An 18267-nucleotide genomic window follows, 5' to 3' on the forward strand; every position below is an offset into this window, starting at 1 on the left:
CTCACGGGCCCAGCCACTCCGCAGCATGCGGGATCTTCCCAGACCGGGGCACGAACCCGTGTCCCCTGCATCGGCAGGTGGACTCTCAACCACTGCGCCACCAGGAAAGCCCTGCAAAAGCTTTTTAGTTTGATTAGGTCTCATTTGTTTGCTTTTGCTTTTGCTTCCCTTGCCTGAGGAGGCATATAGCTGAGACTGGTGTCAAAGAGCTAACTGCCTATTTTTTCTTCTAGGAGTTTTATGGTTTTAGGTCTTATATTTAAGTCTTTAATCTGTTTTGAGTTTATTTTTGTTCATGGAGTGAGAAAGTAGTCCAGTTTGATTCTTTTGCATGTGTCACTGTCCAGTTTTTCCAACACAATTTATTAAAGAGGCTGTCTTGGGCTTCCCTGGTGGCGCAGTGGTTAAGAATCCGCCTGCCAATGCAGGGGACATGGGTTTGAGCCCCAGTCTGGGAAGATCCCACATGCCGCAGAGCAACTAAGCCCATGCACCACAACTACTGAGCCTGCACTCTAGAGCCCGCGAGCCACAACTACTGAGCCTGCGTGCCACAACTACTGAAACCCGTGCTCTTAGAGCCCATGTTCCACAACAAGAGAAGCCACCGCAAGGAGAAACCCCTGCACCGCAACGAAGAGTAGCCCCCGCTCACCACAACTAGAGAAAGCCTGTGCACAGCAATGAAGACCCAAAGCAGCCAAAAATAAATAAAATAAATGAATTTATTTAAAAAAAGAGGCTGTCTTTTCTCCATTGTATATTTTTGCCTCCTTTGTCATAGATTGACCATAAGTGCGTGGGTTTATTTAGGGGTTCTCTGTTCTGTTCCATTTGTCTTTGTGTCTGTTTTTATGCCAGTACTGTAGCTTTGTAGTATAGTTTGAAATGAGGGAGCATGATACTCCAGCTTTGTTCTTCTTTCTCAAGATTGTTTTGGCTATTCAGGGTCTTTTGTGTTTTCATACAAATTTTATTTTATTTTTTCCTCATTTCATTGACTGATTGATTGATTGAAGTATAGTTGATTTACAATATTGTATTAGTTTCAGGTGTACAGCAAAGTGATACAGTTATATATATATATATATATACTTTTTTTTTCTTGGTTCTTTTACATTATAGGTTATTACAAGGTATTGAATATAGTTCCCTGTACTATACAGTAAATCCTTGTTGTTTATCTATTTTACATATAGTGGTGTGTATCTGTTAATCCCATACTCCTAATTTATCCCTCCTCCACCTTTTTCCCCTTTGGTAACCATAAGTTTGTTTTCTATGTCTGTGAGTCTGTTTCTGTTTTGTAAATAAGCTCATTTGTATTGTTTTTTCTATTCCACATCGAAGTGATATAATATAATATTTGTCTTTCTCTGTCTGGCTTACTTCATTCATTATGATAATCTCTAGGTCCATCCATTTGCTGCAAATGGCAATATTTCATTCTTTTTTTCATACAAATTTTAGAATTATTTGTTCTAGTTCTGTGAAAAATGCCATTTGTATTTTGATAGGGATTGCAGTGAATCTGTAGACTGCATGGTATATCTTTCCATTTGTTTATGTTGTTTTCAGTTTCTTTCATCAAAGTCTTGTAGTTGTCCAAGTATAGTCTTTTACCTCCTTGGTAAGATTTGTTTCTAGGTATTTTATTCTTTTTAAAGCATTTGTAAATGGGATTGTTTTTGTAATTCACTTTCTGATAGTTCTTTGTTACTGTACAAAATGCAACAGATTTCTCTATATTAATTTTGTATTCTGCAACTTTATGAATTCATTTATTAATTTTAATAGTTTTGGGGGTGTGTGTGTGTAGGATTTTCTATGTATAGTATCATGTCATCTGCAAACAGTGACAGTTTTACTTCTTCCTTTCCAATTTGAATTCCTCTTATTTCTTTTTCTTGTCTGGTTTCTCTGGCTAGGACTTCCAATACTGTGTTGAATAAAAATGGACAGAGTAGGCATCCTTGTCTTGTTCCTGATCTTTGAGGAAATTCTTTCAGCTTTTCACCATGGAGTATTATGTTAACTGTGGGCTTGTCATATATGGCCTTTATTACGTTGAGGTATGTTCCCTCTACACCTACTTTGTTGAGATGTTGAATTTTGTCAAAAGGTATTTCTGCATCTATTGAGAGGATCATATGGTATTTATTCTTCAATTTGTTAATGTGCTGTATCACATTGATTGATTTATGCAGATATTGAACCATTGTTGTATCTCTGGAACAAATCCCACTCGATCATGGTGTATGATCCATTTAATATATTGTTGTATTCAGCTTGCTAATTTTGTTGAGGATTTTCGCATCTATGTTCATCACTGAATTTCCTTTTTTGTGGTGTCTCTATCTGGTTTTCGTATCAGGGTGATACTGGCATCATAGGTGGGTTCAGAAGCATTCCTTCCTCTGCAATTTTTTGGCAAAATTTGAGAAGGATAGGATTAGCTCTTCTTTAAATATTTGGTCAAATTCACCTGTGAAGCCATCTGGTCCTGAACTTTTGCTTGTTGGGAGTTGTTTTTTTTTTTAATTACTTATTCAATTTTATTACTGGTAACTGTTCTGTTCAGATTTTCTTTTTCTTCCTGATTCAGTCTTGGGAGATTATATGTTTCTAGGAATTTATCCATTTCTTCTAGGTTGTCCATTTTATTGGCATATAATTATTCATAGTAATCTCTTATAATCCTTTGTGTTTCTGTGGTGTCAAGTGTAACTTCTAATTCATTTCTGATTTTATTTATTTGGGCCCTCTCTTTTTCTCTTGATGAGTCTGGCTAATGGTTTATCGATTTTGTTTATGTTTTCAAAGAATGAGCTCTTAATTTCATTAATCTTTTTTTAATGCTTTTTAAGTCTCTATTTCATTTATTTCTGTTCTGATCTTTATTATTTCTTTTATTCTACTAACTTGGGGTATTTTTTGTTCTTCTTCTAATTCCTTTAGGTGTAAGTTTAGATTGTTTATTTGAGATTTTTCTTGTTTACTGAGGTAGGCTAATGTTGCTATAAACTTCCCTCTTAGAACTGCTTTTGCTGCATCCCATTGATTTTGGATCATTGTGTTTCCATTTTCATTTGTCTCTGGGTATTTTTTGATTTCCTCTTTAATTTCTAAAGTGACTTATTTGTTGTTTATGTGCATGTTGGGTGTATTTTTGGCAATTTTTATGTTTATGTTTTTGGCAGTTTTTTTCTTGTAGTTGATTTTTCCTATCATTATGGTCAGAAAAGATGTTTGATATGATTTCAATCTTCTTAAATTTATTGTAACATATATTATGTAATATATATATGATTTTTTTTGGCCATGCTGTGTGACTTGTGGGATCTTAGTTCCCCGACCAGGGATCAAACCCGTGCCCCCTGCAGTGGAAACGCTGAGTCCTAACCACTGGACCACCAGGGAATTCCCTATATATGATTATTTTAAGTTGATGGTCTCTTAAGTTCGAATGCATTCTAATAATCCTGCATTTCCACTCCTGCACCCCCACCATATTTAATGTTGTTAACATCATATTTTATATCTTTTTGTTTTGTGTATCCCTCAACTACTTATCGTGGAGGTAGATGATTTTACTGCTTTTGTCTTTTGGTCCACTACCTTACTGTATATGTGCTTTTACCAATGAGCTTTTTCCTTTTGTAATTTTCATATTTCCAGTTGTGGTCTTTTTTTTTCCACTTAGAGATGTCCTTTTAAATTTTCTTGTAAAGCTGGTTCAGTGGTAACTCTTTTAGCTTTTGCGTGTCTGTAAAACTCTTTATCTCTCCCTCAAATCTGAATGATAGCTTTGTGGGGTAGAGTATTCATGGTTGTAGGTTTTTTCCTTTCACCACTTTGAACATATCATGCCCACTCCCTCTGGTCTGCAAAGTTTCTGCTGAAATGTCAGCTGATAGTCTTATGGGAGTTTCCTTGTGCATAGCAAGTTGCTTTTCCCTTGCTGCTTTTAGGATCCTCTCTTGATCTTTATTATTTTTTTCTTTTTCTTTAAATTTTTATTGGAGTCTTTTAAAAAAATATTTATTTAAATTTTATTTTTGCCTGCATCGGGTCTTAGTTGCAGCATGCGGGATCTTCCATTGCGGCGTGTGGGCTCCTCACTGCGCCAGGTGGGCTTCTCTCTAGTTGCAGTGTGCAGGCTCCAGAGTGTGCAGGCTCCAGAGCACATGGGCTCAGTAGTTGCGGTGCACAGGCTCTCTAGTTGTGGCCCATGTGCTCAGTTGTTATGGCGCACGGGCTTAGTTGCCCCATGGCATGTGGGATCTTAGTTCCCCGACCAGGGATCGAACCCACATCCCCTGCATTGGGAGGCAGATTCTTAACCACTGGACCACCAGGTAAGTCCCTGGAGTATAGTCTTTATCTTTAATTTTTGCCATTTTAATTATGTCTCGGTGTAGACCTTTTTGGGTTCATCTTGTTTGGGACTCTGTGCTTTCTGTATCTGGATGTCTGTTTCCTTTCCCAGGTTAGCGAAGTTTCAACTATTATTTCTTCACATAAGTTCTCTGACCCTTTATTTCACTCTTCTCTTTCTGGGACCTCTGCAATGTGAATGTTAGTATGCTTGATGTTGTCCCAGAGGTCTCTTAAACTATCCTCATTAAAAAAAATTCTTTTTCCTTTTTTATGTTCAGCTTGGGTGATTTCCACTCCTCTGTCTTCCAGTTTGTGGATCCATTCCTGTGTATCACCTAATTTACTGTTGATTCCTTCTAGCGTATTTTTTATTTCAGTTATTGCATTCTTCAGCTCTGTTTGGTTCTTCTTTATATTTTTAAACTCTTTCTTAAACTTCTCATTGTATTCCTCCATTTTTCTCCTGAGTTTGTTGAGCATCTTTATGATCATTACCTTAAACTCTTTATGAGGTTGGTTGCTTATCTATACTTCAGTTAGTTCTTCTTTGGGGGTTTTGTCTTATTCCTTCATTTGAAACATACTCATTTGTCTCCGTGTTCTACCTAATTCTCTCTGTTTATTTCTAAGTATTAAGTAGGTCAGTTATGTTTCCCCATCTTAGAGATGTGGCCTTGTGTATGAGACTTCCCATGGGGCCCAGCAGCACACTCCTCTCTGGTCACTTGAGCTATGTGCCCAAGTGGGCTCTTTTGTTGTGGCAGGGCTGGCTACTGTGGATGTGCTGGTAGGTGAAGTTGGCCCCTGACTTGGTTGGCTGCCAGGCCCTGCCTTGTGCCTGCTGGTGTTGGGGGGCTGGGGCCTGGTGTGGCTGGCTGCACAGACTGGGGGGGTCCTGGGACTGTTGCCAGCCCATTGGTGGGCAGGCAGGCCCCCAGCGCTAACAGACTAGAGGGAGGACTCCAAAATGGTGCTTGCCAGCCCCAGAGTCGTCGTGGTAGGACAAGATCCCCAAAATCGCTGCTGGCAGCATCTATGTTCCCAGTTGCCTCCTTCCTCTCTGGGAGCCTCTCCAAGATCAGCAAGTGGGTATGACCAGTGTCCTTTCAAATTATTGCCTCTGTGCTGGGGCTCGGAGTGTGTGAGATTTTGCATGTGTCCTTTAAGAAGAGAGTCTGTTTCCTACAGCTCTTTAGGTCTTCCGTAGGCAAACCCCCGCTGGCCTTCAAAGCCAGGCATTCTGGTGGCTTGTCCTCCCAGTGCAGGAGCCCGGGCCTGGGGATCCTGATGTGGGGTTTGGACCCCTTGCTCTTTGGGGAGAACCTCTACAGTTGGGATTATCCTCCTGTTTGTGGGTCACCTTGCCTGGGGAGTGGGTACTGGCTATACCCTGTCTCACTGTGGTTCCTTCTTTATAGCTTTAGTTGTGGGAAGTCTTTTCTACTAGTCTTCAGGTCATTCTCATAGACAGTTGTCCTGGAAACAGTCGTGACTTTGGTGTGCCCCTGGGAGGAGATGAGCTCAGAGTCTTCCCACTCTGCCATCTTGGCCACATACCTCAAGAAACATTTTTTTCATAGTATTTTGTGGTTTCTGAATTGTTTTCATGAACATTATGTTATCAGTGAGGTAGGTCTTATTATTTCTATTTTATACTAGTTGAGACTGGGGTCGGAGAGGCTCAGCAACTATTTGAAAGGTTCTGGCTGAGCCGTGTAAGGGTGCTCCCTGATTATCAGCATCAGCATCACTCAGGGAAAATGAGAAATGCACATTCTCAGACCCCACACCCTAGACTTCCTGAATCAGAAACTCTGCGGTGGAGCCCAGCGATCTGTGTTTTAACAAGGCCTCCTGGTAATTCTGAAGCACACTCCAGGGTGAGAACCACAGCCTCAGTCTACCCAGGAATTTGTTAGGTTAAAAAAAGAAACGAAAACAAAACACTGATGTCCATTTGGACCTTTCTCCAAAATCCTAACTCCTCACTTTGACTCTAGAGGCATTTACTTTCATCATGAAAACAGAACTAATCACAGCTGCTGGGTGTTTTATTTTATTTTATTTTATTTATTTATTTATTTATTTTTTGCGGTACGCGGGCCTCTCACTGTCTTGGCCTCTCCCGTTGTGGAGCACAGGCTCCGGATGCGCAGACTCAGCGGCCATGGCTCACGGACCTAGTTGCTCCGCGGCATGTGGGATCTTCCCGGACCGGGGCACGAATCCGCGTCCCCTGCATCGGCAGGCGGACTCTCAACCACTGCGCCACCAGGGAAGCCCAAAGATGCTGCTTTGATGTTGTTTCTACAAGCCAGGGTCATCCATAACATGGGCAGCATCATCACAGGCCTTGACATTACTGAGCACTGATGCTTTCTACCAAACAGGAGGGATTAAATGCCAAAGGTTAACCTAGTCCTCGATCTTCATCCTTGGATTACTTGAGGCTGGGCCCATTCAGAATGAGTAGAAACTTGCCATCATGGCAACGTGCTGGTACCAAGTCCAGGACACTCCCTCCATGTAGCTACCCACTAACAGAATTATGCCTGGTTGTCACTTCCTAACTCTAAGAAATTAAATGCTGAATTATTCCAACAGAGCCCTTAAAGTTGCTTGATTCTGCTGCCTCTTGACATAGCATCGATGAAGGTAGGAAGTTGGACATGCCTCAGTTTTCTCCCCATAACCCAAGAAGGCCCTTGGCCAGTATGTCCCGCCTGCATCACTAGGCTCCCCTCAGCAGCTCTCCACATCTGATTCCTATCATTGTACCTCTGTGCCCCATTTCCCCGATTCCTTTATCTTTTTTGGGTCACATTACAAATGGGGTAACAGAAGCTCTGAGTCCCCAGTGTCAGCTGAGGACTCCTTCCTTTGAGATCTAGCTAAGATTGCCTTGTACAGTATTCCCAAGCCCACATGTAGTGGCATTCCAAATCTACCCTCAAGGTTTCTACAAGTCCCTAAAGGGTTGAAAACGCTTGGGATCATCTTGGCATCATGTTTGCCTTATGTCTTGAAATTCCCCCAAACCTACACACCCGAGGCAGATAATGTATATGGCAGAATTACCTGGAGCTGGGGGGCGGGAGGAGGGATGAGGGACAGCAGAGAAGAGGTTTGTATCACTGCCCTGTGAAAGCTTCAGACTGAATACTTGACTCCATTTTTTTTTTATTGAAGTATAGTTGATTTACAATATTGTGTTAGTTTCTGGTATACAGTAAAGTGATTCAGAATATACCTATACATACACACACACACACACACATATACATATATATTCTTTTTCAGATTCTTTTTCCTTATGGTTTATTACGGGATATTGAATATAGTTCCCTGTGCTATACAGTAGCACCTTGTTGTTTATCTGTTTTATATATGGTAGTTTGTATCTGCTAATTCCAAACTCCTGATTTTTCCCTTCCCCCATTTCCCCTTTGGTAACCATAAATGTGTTTTCTATGTGAGTCTGTTTCTGTTTTGTAAATAAGTTCATTTGCATCGTTTTTTTAGATTCCATGTATAAGCGATATCATATGATATTTGTCTTTGTCTGACCTACTTCACTTAGTATGACAATCTCTAGGTCCATCTGTGTTGCTGCAAATGGCATTATTTCACTCTTTTTTATGGCTGTTGACTCCATTTTTCTTTTTTTAGATTTATTTATGGCTGTGTTGGGTAATTCCATTTTTCTTAAAAGCCATTGTAGCAGGACTTTTCACGTCCTGTAGTGGCCCCATCTCCCCCTCCATCTTTACTCTCCTCTATTCCTCTCCTCACCTCCTCCAAACTGGTTGCTTTGCTGTTTGCCAGCTCATACCCTCAGCGTCTCACCTCCACCATCAAAGGTTATGAATATCTTTTCCTAAACACAGCCAGTTTATTCCCCAAGAGGACTTGTGGAACCAGCAGCTAAGATGCTAAGGTTTTCATTCTGGCTCCAAGCAGAACCAACCAGTTGTCCCTACAAAGGCATACAGGGTCGTCGCTCTGTTTACTCGGCCGTGCGTCTTCTCATTTAGATGTTCCAAGCAGGAGTATGCCACGCGCACAGCTTCTGCACTTTCTGCAGAGGGAAATCAGCATCGCCGCTGTCTCAGTGGCAGGAATCCTCACGGCCACAGTGTTGCTGCTGCTGGCGTTGGTCACGTACATCAGGAAGAAACAGCCGTTGTGAGTAGCTCTTAGCGCCCGCCTTCCTTCCAAGAACTCACAGGTTTTTGTACCAACGTTGCCCCAGAATTTCCTCTGACACTGGATTAAGGAGGACAGTGGGGACCTCTGAGCCTGGTTGTGCGTCAGCATCAGCTGACGTGCTTCCTAGACGTGCAGATCACCCAGGCCATTGGTTTTCAGATACTGCCTTGTGGTTGTGATGCGCAACTGGGTTCGGGGTTTCCTGGTTTGGGCCATCCTTGCCTCTGAAGGTCACCGTAGGTGAGGCCATACCTCTTCCCATACTGAGGGCCGCTGAAAGAGGAGGTGGTACAGTCTCTGGCTGGAAGATTGGAAAACAGGAATATGGATGTTGAAAAGAAAGGCAAAGTATAGCTCCAAGTGTGTGGGGCGGGATGAGGCTGTGGAGGAGAGGAGAGGAGGCCGATGTTTAGCTCGTTCACACTGCTACAGCCGCGCCGATGGTTAGAATATTGAAAGATGCCTCTGTTGGTTGGTAAACAGCCCCTTCCCAGGACCTCCCCAGACTTGCCAGTCTTCCCCGTGACCCAGCAAGTGAAGGGTTCATGGCTGGTGCGGAGGGGCGGAGGGGTGCGGTGAGAGGGCCTCCAGGGCCCTGCTCCAGCAGTGGCCATTTTCAATAGTCAGTGTATGCCTGTACCACTTGTTAAGTACTTCAACTCTCCCCCTGGTGAGAGGGCTCAAGCACAGTGGCTCTAACCAGGAGCAGGCACTAGAAAGCAAAGGGTTTACAAGATTATGCATTTGCAGTAATTGCACCTCGAAATTATGTGCCTTGGTCTGTATCCCTTGGGACCCACATTCCTGATCACGGGGAAAAGCAGCTCTCCAAGGCCCCTCACGTCCTGCCCAGCACTGTGTTGGGTCCTCAGCCTGTCCACAGAGAAAGGAGGCCGTGGTGTGTGATGAGAGGTGAAGTGTCCACCCCCCATCCCATCCCCGCCAAACTCTGCAGATTTAAATTTCCCCACAAGAGTTGTATTGCTTTCCCTAAAAGTGTCCTTGGAAATGCCAGGCTCCCGGGACAGGTAACCCATTCCGGCCAGCCACCATCGCCTCCCACCCAGCTTTCTGGGAGAGCAGGGAGAGAGAAGTGGGTCCCCTGAAGCAAAAGGGGAACCCTGAATATGGCAGAAGTTAGAGAAGATTTAAAGACCTCTTGGAAATAAGTTTGACCCACTTCACAGTTCTGACTGGGGCTTATCCATTGGATCCACCATTTCCCTTCCGTGTCTCTCAGAGGTATCAAAAGAAGTGGTGAAGGGGAATTCCCTGGCGGTCCAGTGGTTAGGACTCCGCACTCTCACTGCGCAGGGCCCGGGTTCGACCCCTGGTCAGGGAACTAAGATCCTGCAAGCTGTGTGGTGCAGCGGGGCGGGGTGAAGTGGTGAAGACTGGCTCCATCCCACAGAGATGAATCAAAGCTGTGGAGAACCTACATTGTTATGAGAATGTGGCGGGAAAGGATTTTCCCAGAGACTCTGTGGTGCCCCGAGGCAAAATGAATTTCACACATGACAAGCCTTCCTGATGGGAAGTACATAGAGTCCTCACCCCTCAGAAACATCAGCCTCTATTTCCTCCCACGGAGTAGCCGGTAGGAATTGTTACACATTTAGTTGTGCAGTACAGTTCCTGTGTGTTTTGTTTTAGATCTCCTCCAGCAAACATGACCTACAATATTTTTATAATGAATGGAAAGACTTGGTGGCAAAAGTCTCAAGAAAAGAAGACCAGAAAACATGCAGGAAAACAGTTACAGTTGAAGTTACATTCCAGTGTCTAAGCCAGGTGATGGGGCCAGCCAACCAGCACCCAAAGCTGTGATGCGAGGCGATTCTCCATCTGGACTCCATGGAGAGGCAGTTGGATTTCTGGCTGTGAGGTGCACCCTGCAAAATGTTTACCTTTTCCTCTCAACTTTGAATGGATCAAGAAAATTTTGACCACAGAATGCTCATAATGGTAATGGCATTAATGACTAGTACAGGAGACTTAGCACATTTCCCCAAAGACTGACCTGACACACAATGGATTCATTTATTAAAGCAGTGCTTTGTATTCTCAGCCATTCATTGAACAGATATGAATTGAACCCCCAATATACAGACAATATCAAAATACATGAGGCAACCAAAGATACTCGAATCAGCAGGCATGGCCCTCGCAGGTTTCTGAGGACATGGCAGGCAGCTGGCTGAGGCGCTTTGGTAGTCGGTATGCCTCTCTGTCCCCATGGCTAAAGGGGCCAAGGGTCTGAGGGCTGGGGTCCAGAGGAGAAAGGGGAGAAGGGGGGGACTCATGTTGGTGTTGCAGGCCCAAGAGAGTAGCCATTGCAGCTCAGGCAACTCTCGCCCCTACCCTGGAAGGCAGGGTCCAGAGAGAAGGATGCTGCCCCGCCCCCCGGGAGGGAGGGTCCTGAGGCTGGGGGAGGATGTGTTCCACCACACATGTGGCCACAGCGGCCCCTCAGGTCCACGTGCTTCAGGTCTGATTCATGCCTTCTAGCCTCGACCTGAAGAGGATGCACACTCTCTTGTGGTGCCAGTCAGGGGATGCAGAAGGGGCAGTGGGGGAGCCCAGCCACGAGCACGCTGGCGGGGGCATCTCAGCCGCACTAGGAAGGGTGAGGATGAGAGCGAGATCTGAGGTCAGAGATTCAAAGAAGAGGTGTGGCCTAAGCAAAGGGTCCGAATCAAGGGGTGGGGGGACCTGGCCGAAGACACCCGTGAGGGGCATGGCCTGAGGGCCCAAGCGAGGGCTTGACTTGAAGGGGTTCTGGGTGGGGTGTGTTAGCCGGGGAGGGAACAGGGCTCTAGGGAGGAGGTGGCCTCGCGAGGGCCGAGGGCACACCGTGCTGGACCTGCCAACAACGGGTGGACTGGAGCGCAGATGGAGAACCCGGGAGGGGTGCATCAGGGAGGGCATGGTCCAGGGACCAGGGGCGTGGCCGGGACGTAAGGGCATGGCTGGTGTCCACCCCTCCCTGAGGGAGAATGTCCTCTGGCACAGGGATGTTGTTGGGGGCTCTTGCTCTTGTTATAGGAAACATCTACAGTTTCCCCAGGGGTAGACATCTTGCAGGCCAAGATGCCCGCCCAGGCTCGTACTCCCCCTGGCTGGAGAGGACCCAGGCCTCCTGCTAGCTGCCAGCCTCCACACTCCTTTCCTGGGTCTCAACAAGTCTCTTGGGTCACCTTCCCGGCTTCAGCCTGGGACCCATCCTCCACCTTAATAAGCTACACTTACTGAGACCCTGTTATGTGTGTAAACTCTCGATCCATATTTTTCATTGAAGTATAGTTAATTTACAATGTTATGTTAATTTCTGCTGTACAGCAAAGTGATTCAGTTATACATATATATATATTTTAATATTCTTTTCCAGTATGGTTTATCATAGGATATTGAATATAGTTCTCTGTGCTCTACAGTAGAACCTTGTTGTTTATCCATTCTATATATAAAAGCTTAAATCTGCTAACCCCAGCCTCCCATTGCATCCCTCCCCCAACCCCCTCCCCCTTGGCAACCACCAGACTGTTCTCTATGTCCGTAATTCTGTTTCTGTTTCATGGATATGTTCATTTGTGTCATATTTTAGATTCCACATATAAGTGATATCATATGGTATTTGTCTTTCTCTTTCTGACTTACTTCACTTAGTATGATAATCTCTAGGTCCATCCATGTTGCAGCAAATGGCATTATTTTGTTCTTTTTTATGGCTCAGCAGTATTCCATTGTATATATGTACCACATCTTCTTTATCCATTCATATGGACATTTAGATTATTTCCATGTCTTGGCTATTGTGAATAGTGCTGCTATGAACATAGGGGTACATGTATCATTTTGAATGGTAGTTTTGTCTGGTTATATGCTCAGGAGTGGGATTACTAGATCATATGGTAATTCTATTTTTAGTTTTCTGAGGAACCTCCATGCTGTTTTTCCTAGTGGCTACACCAACTTACATTCCCACCAACAGTGTAGGAGGGTTCCCTTTTCTCCATACCCATTCCAGCATTTGTTATTTGTAGACTTTTTCATGATGGCCATTCTGACTGGTGTGAGGTGGTACCTCATTATAGTTTTGATTTGCATTTCTCTAATAATCAGCAATGTTGAGCATCTTTTCATGTGCCTATTGGCCACCTGTATTTCTTCTTTGGAGAAATGTCTGTTTAGGTCTTCTGCCTATTTTTTTTTTTTCGGTATGCGGGCATCTCACTGTTGTGGCCTCTCCCGTTGCGGAGCACAGGCTCCGGACGCGCAGGCTCAGTGGCCATGGCCCACGGGCCCAGCCGCTTCGCGGCATGTGGGATCTTCCCAGACCGGGGCACGAACCTGCGTCCCCAGCATCGGCAGGCGGACTCTCAACCACTGCGCCACCAGGGAAGCCCCTTCTGCCTATTTTTTGATTGGGTTGTTTGTTTTTTTTGTTGTTGAGTTGTATGAGCTGCTTATATATTTTGGAAATTAAGCCCTTGTCGGTCACATCATTTGCAAATATTTTCTCCTATTCTGTAAGTTGTCTTTTCATTGTGTTTTTGGCTTCCTTTGCTGTGCAAAAGCTTGTAAATTTGATTAGGTCCTATTTGTTTATTTTGTTTTTATTTCTATTGCTTTTGGAGACTGGCCTAAGAAAACATTGGTACAATTTACGTCAGAGAATGTTTTGCCTAGCATTTCTAAAAAGCTAGTCTACCCCCAAATCCCACTTGTGACACCTCTTTCAGAAATCTGTCTTATCCCAGCCCTGCCTTGGGCTTCCTCTCCACAGAGAGGCATTGTAATGTAACTGGATGAACCTTGGGCCACTCTTGGGAGACCTCAACTCATCTCCCCTCTGTGGGCCTCAGTTTCCTCTCCTACAAGATGGGCAGCCTAAGGTTTGCCTTGCCTACATTGCAGAGTTGTAAAGGGCAAGTAACAGAGTCAACCTGAAAGGACTTGCATAAAATGCCCTGTCATGGGGTAATAATGACTACATCTCTGTGGATCAGACACTAGGCCCAGCACTTTACATATATTAACCAATTTACAGAGAGTAAATCATTTCCGCCTTTGCTTTTAGGGATGGAAGATGTTTCTTCAGGAAAAAAAAAGAAAGAAAAGAAAGACTGAATTCAATGTAGTTCAGTGCCCACTGTATGTGCCACACCCACACCTCTATATTGCCCCTCCCCCCTCTTCCCATTGGTAAACATTAGTTTGTTCTCTATATCTTTTGAACTGAAATTTTAATAGCTGCTCTATCTCCCTTTGAGTTAACATAGCTCTAGCTTGGACATAGGCTGAGTACATTTGAATGGTGGCCCCTAAAAAGATGTGTCCACATCCAAATCCCTAGACCCTGTTACCTTCTTTGGAAAAAGGGTCTTTACAGATGTTATTAAGGATATTAAAATGAGGTAATCTGGATCACCTGGGTGGGTCCTAAATCCAAGGACAAGTGTCATAAGAGACAGAAGAGGAATAGACACGCAGAGAAGACAGAGGTAGAGATTGGAGTCATGTGGGCACAGCTGAGGAAGCCAAGGATTGCTGACAGCCCCCAGAAGCTGGAAGAGGTAAAGTATTTTTCCCCTAGAGCCTCCAGACCTCCTGGGGCCCTGATAACACCTTGATTTCAGACGTGTGGCCTCCAGAATGTGATGGTAAATTTTTGTTGTTTTAAACCACCCAGTTGGTGGTAATTTATTGTGGCAGTCCTAGGAAACAAATACATGGCCATATGAACTGTCTCTGACACTTGAGTCTTGAGGGCACGTAGGATTCGGCTGGAGGGGCGCTGGAGATTGAGGAGGTGAAGAGTGGGGGATTGTGTTTAGGGCATCAAGGGAAGTGCACAGTGGTGGGGCAGACCCTGTGGTTTGTGGCTGGCAGGTTTGCAGTTTCCTGGGGACAGCTGGTGGGGAGCCCTGGGCCTGTCGTATGCTGGTCTGGGCAGTATCACTCAGCAGCCCCCCAGAAGCCCTCACCACCAGGGAGGGAGGGACCATGGAAGGAGGTGAGGGGAAGGCACTTCCTGAGAGCCTTCTGTCAAAACCCCCTGCCAGCCAGGCCTAGCGCCCAGGGGGTGGGGTTGGGGGTGGAGAGGAGAAGAATTGGGTGGGAGGGGGTGAGAGAATAAGGTGCTGGAGGGGGAAGGGGTGGAATAAGGTGGAGGGCAGGGATGAGAGAGGAAGTGGGGGCTGACACGATGTGTTGGGAAAGAGGAGGGCTCAGGAGGAATAAAACAGGTGGGTGGGGAAGGGGGGAAAAATAAAGAGGGGGGTGGGTGGGGGAGGAAAAAGCAATAAGGGGGTGTAGGAGGGAGAGTAGAGAAATGGGGTGATGGAGGGGGAAGACTGGGATGGAGGAGGGGGTGGGAGCAAGGAGGGGGAAGGAATAAAGAAGGAGGGGGGGCTTCCCTGGTGGCGCAGTGGTTGAGAGTCCGCCTGCCGATGCAGGGGACACGGGTTCGTGCCCCGGTCTGGGAGGATCCCACATGCCGCAGAGTGGCTGGGCCCGTGAGCCATGGCCACTGAGCCTGCGCGTCCGGAGCCCGTGCTCCGCAACGGGAGAGGCCACAACAGTGAGAGGCCCGCGTACCGCAAAAAAAAAAAAAGAAAAAGAAAAAGAAAGAAAGAAAAAGAAGGAGGGCACTGGGAAAGAAGAGCGGGGAGACAGCGAATGTGGCAGAGGGGTGGGGGAGGGGCTCTCCCTAGTCAGCATCGGCAGCACCAACAGCAGTGTTATTTATTGAGCACTGGTCCCCACTCAAGCAAGCGTTTAGTGGGCACCTCCCTGTCCCAGACACAGTGCCCTGGGGGCAAATACATCCCGACTCACACGCCCTCCCAGAGCTCTGCTGGGAGATAGCATGGCCCTGCCCTTGGCCTCTGTGATCTGATCTACCCCCTTCAGTCATGGGGTGGGCACGATCATTCCCATTTCATAGACAAGGAAACTGAGGCTAGAGAGGGGAAGAGCAAAGGTTCTGTGAAAGCAGGGCCCTGGTTACCCTAGGGGGGCAGCTGCCCCATGGGTCTCTGAGTGCCTGGCCAGCCATTTCCACCTGAGATCCATCTGCTCCAGACTTCACTGCTACAGCATTTCCCAGGCATGCTCCCCAGGGAAGCTGGGCCCAGCTGGACCCCAATACTTGTCTGAGCCTCAGTTTCCTCATCTTGGCAATGGGGGTAAGAATTTACCTCCTTTGCGGGGCTGTTGGGTGGTTCATTCAGCAAACATTTTTTGAGCTCTTGCTGTGTGCCAGGCACTGTGCTGGGCTGGGTGCTGGGGATGCCGAGGAGAGCACGTGGATCAGCTTCCCGACAGCAGGCTGCTGGTGTCCTCCTGAGCTTGGAAGGAGGTGTGGCTGTCAGGGCTCGGGTATACAGCAGGCACACCATAAATACCAGGTTCTTCCTTGAGTTCCTGACAGGTTGTACGCCTGTCCTCATTCCATCCTCATCCAGACCTCTCAGGACCCCAGACCTGAGAGGCAGCCCACCCCCCCACTGGCCTCCTACCCCTACCTCAGCTTCCATTTGAGAAACAAGTTGGGGTCATGTGCCTCTAGCCTCCACCAGCGGCCTCCCCAGCCCCGTGGGCCCACTGGGAGCCTGCCCTGAGTGGGTCTCTCCCTCTTTCTCTATCAAAGAGGTGGCTTCCTTTGTGTTCCCAGTTTGCTCAGGGCTTCCACCTCCAGCTCAGTGGTTGGTCCAGCCAGCCTGGCCCTGGCGTGGTGAAGGGTGGCCACCACATAGCACAGGAGATTTCAGGGCTGAGCCTTGTGGAGGCTCTGGGCTCCCTTTGAGCCAGCAGACCTCAGGCTCTGCCACTGACTAGCTGTGAAATCTCAAGCTTCAGTTTCCTCTTGGCCTCAGTTTCTGTATCTGTAAAACGGGGCTAACCTGCTTCATGTGGCTGTTGTGAGCATTAAATGCCCATTAGCTGGGGTCAACACACAGGAGTGCTCAATATAAGTGAATAAATAAATCTTAGCTGTTATGATTGTTCTGCACAACTGTGGCTTTTTACCTGTCCAGCATCCTTCCAGCCATAGCCTCCAACTTCCCTTTGGGTTCTTCTCCCCGGTCTCAGTGTGGTGTGGATGGGCTTTGTGACTGGGTCCTAGGCCACTCTCACATCCAATCCACTGGTTTCAGGGACTTGGTAAGGGATGGACATGTGATCCACTCAGCCAATGAGCTGTGATGGAGCTTTTGCTGGGAATACTGAGAAATAGATGTTTTCTCCCGAGTGGGATTTGAAGCTGTGTTGTTATCTTGGACCCCGGGGAGAAAAGTTATCTGAGAATAAAGTCAACAGATAGAGGAGGTAACAACCCTGAGGCCATCATTTGAGCCTTGAGTAAGTTGTTCCTGAAGCCCATACCTGAGCTTTTCATCCATCATGCTATATTTGTTAAACTCCATTGTGTGCCAACCGCCACTCTAGTTGCTGGGGATGCAGCCAGGAACAAGACAATCCCCACCTCACAGAGGTCCAGTCTTGCCCCAGGGCCTTTGTACCTGCTGACCCCTCTGCTTGAAATGCTGTTCCCCCAATATCTCCATGGCTCCCTCCTGTACCTCCTTCAAGTCTCGACTCACAGGTTATCCCCTCAGTGAGGCCTGCCCTGACCCCTCTCTTCAAATTCACACACCTATGAACCTCTTCTACACTTTCCTGATTTATTTCACTCAGACTTGGAGCCGCCTGATATACTCTATAGAATACTTGATTATTTTGTTACTTCTCTGTCTCCCCCACTAGAATGTCAGCTCCACAAGAGAAGGGATTTTCGTCTGTGTTGTTGACAGCAGCTCCATAGTGCCTAGAACAGAGTGTGGCATAGGGTAGGTACTCAGTGTTGAATAAATGGGGAGCCCCCAAAGGCCTATCTGAAGAGATGACATTGTCATGGCGGTTTGGGTGTTTAAGAAGAGCAGTCCATTTGGTGACCCTCAGAGGAGGGCACAGCATATGGCTGCTATAGCAAATTGACTCTCTTCTGACTTAAGCCAGGTTGGATTAATTTTCTTTTTTTTGTGGTGGTGGGGGGGTGTCACTTTCTACCCTTAGAATCCTAAATTGCTCTTGGAAGGATGCTGTACTCAAGAGCTAGCCCTGGAGGGCGCAAGGGAATCCTGTTCCTGCCCTTGGACGTGCAGTCAGTAGCACACTATTGAAATCGGGGAAATGGAGAGATGATGGTGGTGGTGATGATGATGATGATGGCGATAATGGAGCATCTGCTTTAATGCTCATGAGGTGGGTACCATTGTCATCCTCATTTCCTGAATGAGGAAACTAAGGCACAGAGAGGTCAAGTAACTTGCTCAAGGTCCCTCAGCTCTAAGTGGAAGAACCAGACAAGAACAGCAAGGAGATAAATGTCACGTTGTCTGACCACCCAGAGGAAAGGCAGGTGCTGCATGGTTGAAGACACCCAGGTGGGAGGGAATTCAGTAGGGGCCCTGGGGGCATCACTGTGCTGAGATGTGAGTCTTCTCTGGCAGCCTGAAACCTCCACCCCAGGGCCCACCTGCCGGGTGTTACCCCTGCAGTGGCCTGGCGTCTTTTTGGCTGTGGAACCAAATCTGGCCGGCTCAAGGGCAGGTGAAACCAGCACAGAGTCCCACCCCACCCAGTCTGAGGAGGGGGAAGGCTTCCCGGAGG

General features: G+C 46.5%; 1 long non-coding RNA gene across 1 annotated transcript in view; it reads left to right on the top strand.

The window, feature by feature from the left end:
- LOC308627455 overlaps positions 1-17853 on the top strand; it is a 39262-nt gene extending 21409 nt beyond the window's left edge. Inside the window, exon 3 of the long non-coding RNA XR_014017406.1 lies at positions 17671-17853. This is a non-coding gene — a long non-coding RNA (uncharacterized lncRNA). The remainder of the gene's footprint in view (positions 1-17670) is intronic.
- Positions 17854-18267: the final 414 nt, after the last annotated feature.

This window comes from Mesoplodon bidens (assembly GCF_964165515.1).
Source record: "Mesoplodon bidens genome assembly, chromosome: 14".
Lineage (NCBI taxonomy): Eukaryota > Metazoa > Chordata > Mammalia > Artiodactyla > Ziphiidae > Mesoplodon > Mesoplodon bidens.